This window comes from Ovis aries, chromosome 3, assembly GCF_016772045.2.
Source record: "Ovis aries strain OAR_USU_Benz2616 breed Rambouillet chromosome 3, ARS-UI_Ramb_v3.0, whole genome shotgun sequence".
Classification (NCBI taxonomy): domain Eukaryota; kingdom Metazoa; phylum Chordata; class Mammalia; order Artiodactyla; family Bovidae; genus Ovis; species Ovis aries.
This window is the reverse complement of record NC_056056.1, coordinates 14078001-14081740: the sequence shown is the minus strand read 5'-3', so window position 1 is coordinate 14081740 and position 3740 is coordinate 14078001.

Here is a 3740-nt window from a genome sequence, read left to right as displayed (position 1 = left end):
ATAAAGAAAGCTAAGCACCAAAGAACTGATGCTTTTTAACTGTGGTGCTGGAGAAGCCTCTCGGGAATCCCTTGGACTGCAAGGGGATCAAATCAATCAATCCTAAAGGAAATCAACCCTGAATATTTATTGGAAGGACTGATGATGCTGAAGCTCCAACATTTTCACCACCTGATGTGAAGAGCCAACTCGTTGGAAAAGACCCTGATGATGGGAAAGATTGATGCCTAAAGGAGAGGAGGGCAACAGAGGATGAGATGATTAGATAGCATCACTGACTCAATGGACATGAATTTGAGCAAACTCCAGGAGATGGTGAAGGACAAGGGAGCATGGTGTGCTGCAGTCCACAGGGTCACAAAAAGTTGGGCATGACTTAGTGACTGAACAACAACAAAACAATATAACCCAGCATGCAGTTACTCAGCTGTGTCCAACTTTTTGCAACCCCATGGACTGTAGTCCACAGGCTCCTCTGGCCAGGGGATTCTCCAGGGAAGAATACTGGAGTGGGTTGCCAAGCCCTCCTCCAGGGGATCTTTCCAACCCAGGGATCTATCCCAGGTCTCCTGCATTGCAGGTAGATTCTTTACCATCTATCAGGGAAGCCCAAAAATAAACTATACTTCAATTTTAAAAAAAAAGGTACATGCTCCCCAATGTTCATAACAGCAATATTTACAGAAACCAAGACATGGAAGCCATCTAAATACTTGGCAAGAGATGAATGGCTAAAGTATACAATCTATATATACAGTATATATATTTACTGTATAGCACAGGGAACTATATTGAATATATTGTAATAACCAATGATGGAAAAAAAAAAAACAAAAAAGAATCTATATATATAGACTCACAAAGAATTGGACACAACTTAGCAATTGAACAACACTCTATATATACACACACACGTAAAACTGTCTCACTTTGCTGTATGCCTGAAATGAACAATATTGTAAATCAATTATAGTATAATTTTTAAAATATTGTTAAAAGATAGATAAAATGTTAAAAAAAGATGGAAAGATTTGGAATGATGTTCGTGATATATTATGTATGCAAGTCAAGCTGTAGATTGGTATACTCATTCTTTTCGAGAAAATTATTTGGACATGACTGAGCCACTGAACTGAACTGAAATTACATCACCTGTAATAAGGTGCATAGAAGAACTATGGGAAAGCAAACACATACTATTAATGGTAACTTCCTCTGAGGAGTGGGGCTCAGCAGGATGGAAAGGAAGACTTGCATTTTCTACTTTACATTCTTATTATTGTTTAAATATTTTATGACCAGTCTTTATTTCTTGTTTAGATATGGAGCCATTTAAGAATAAATAAAACATATCCATATAATGAAACTCCATACAATAAAACATATAATGCAGCCACTAAATCTGTAGAGGAATAATAAATAACACTGAAGCTGTTAACAATATTTAGGTCTAAAAGCTGATAAAGAATAATGCGTTCAGGAGGATTCTAGATTAGTTTTAAAAATCTATTTTCAAAAAACGTTCTGGATTAGGAGATAGTAATGTAGATAAAGGGAGAAGGCAATGGCACCCCACTCCAGTACTCTTGGCCGGCAAATCCCATGGACAAAGGAGCCTGGTAGGCTGCAGTCCGTGGGGTTGCTAGGAATCGGACACAACTGAACGACTTCACTTTCACTTTTCACTTTCATGCATTGGAGAAGGAAATGGCAACCCACTCCAGTGTTCTTGCCTGGAGAATCCCAGGGATTGGAGAGCCTGGTGGGCTGCCGTCTACTGGGTCGCACAGAGTTGGACGCGACTGAAGCGACTTAGCAGCAGCAGCAGCAGCAATGTAAATAAGAGCCGGTGCTCAGGCATAAGGGAGGCCTGGGCTTGCTCTTTACGGCTGTTGATCAGCCTATGATCTTAGGTAAATTGGAAACGTCCTCAGTCTGTTGCCTTAACAGTTGTTGTTCAATTGCTCAGTTGTGTCCGGCTCTTTGAGATCCCATGGACTGCAGCACACCAGGCTTTCCTGTTCTTCACTGTCTCCCAGAGTTTGCTCAAACTCATGTCTATTGAATCAAGATGCCATCCAATTATCTCATCCTCTGTCACCCCTTCTCCTCCTGCTCTCAATCCATCCCAGCATCAGGGTCTTTTCCGATGAGTCAGCTCTTCACGTCAGGTGGCCAAAGTATCAACATCAGTCCTTCCAGTGAATACAAGGAAATGAGTTGATTTCCTTTAGGACTGACCGTGAAGTGGTGGTAATAGTGTCTATACTATAGACAGCTACTGTGGAACAATTTGCTGAAATAATGCTTGTTGCTCCAATACTCAGCACCAAGATTGACACATAATAAATAAGTGCCATGTGCTCTGGGAGCAATAATTATTATTTTAACAAAATCTTAACTATTACTAAGGACATACACCAAAGTGTTAACAAAACACTGACCTAGAGATAAATGAGAAAATGAATGACTTTTTATTCCTCCCCACCATCTTGGGGCTTAATCATTACTTTTTAAGTCTTTTTTTCTTTTTTTCTGACCATACTTTTGCTTTTGTAATAAAGATACATTTAAAAACTAGAATATCTCAAGTCAATAGCCAACATCATCCTTAAGAGTAAAACATAACAGCCCGTCCCAGTGAGGTAAGAAACAGGCTTAGATGCAGGATTCTGCCACATTTCAAGGCAAAAAGGCAGGAGAGAAGATAATTATAACTATTGGGAAAGAGAAGGCAAAAGATAGGGTCATCTTGGAATTTCCCTGGGAAGCAGCCAAGAAGTGCTCCTGGTTCAGTCAAGTGGCTGAATACACAATAAGCACACAAAATTGAAACTGCTTTTCCAGACACCAGTTGGTGCCTGTTAACAGCCTGGGCCTGTAGGTGTAAGAGGCAGGGGGACAGGAGACCTCCAATCTGGACAATCTGGTGAGGTTGTACACACAAGGTAGATGGTGGGTGTGCAGGAAACGGCCAGTCTCCAGAGTACACCTCCGTTCCAATGAATGGTACAATTATACTTCGCTGTTACTGAATTTGTATTAAAACATTTGTGGATTCAACATAAATGTTTAACATTTACTGCTATTTTTGTGACTCTCCATTGGCATCTTTTTCATATATCCTTGAAACATCCAGAAAGCAAATTAGCCTAGGATGTATTGCCTTTTGAGAGGCCCAGCCAATCAGAAACATAAATAGTTATTTTTCCCTAGGATGGTAGTTTGATTTTGGCCACGCCCTCCCGGTAAGCCAGTGACTCTGGTACTGAGAGGACCGAGGACCCCACTCACCTGAGGCACAGAGTCCCTGGGGAAGGCTGGGGTGGGCTCCTGGGGTGTCCACGCTTGGCTGATGTGTGAAGTTTGGCTTCGTGCTCATCGGGGAATCAACACTGCCCTACTGGAATGAGACCTCCCTCCAGATCTGAGTTAGATCTCTGGGGAGTCTCTGGAATACTTTCATAATGTTTCTAGGCTTTACCTGAATTATAAAAGTAACAAACACTTGTGTTAAAGGAACATTTTTTTAATAGGTAAAGCATAACTTTCACACAAACATAAGTTGAACATATATTTAGTGTTTTTAACTCATTAATTGATTTCTCTGGTGGCTCACTGGTAAAGAATCTGCCTGTCAATGCAACGGATTCAATCCCTGGGTCAGGAAGACCCCCCCACCCCGGAGCAGGAAATGGTAACCCACTCCAGTATTCTCACCTGGAAAATTCCATGGACAG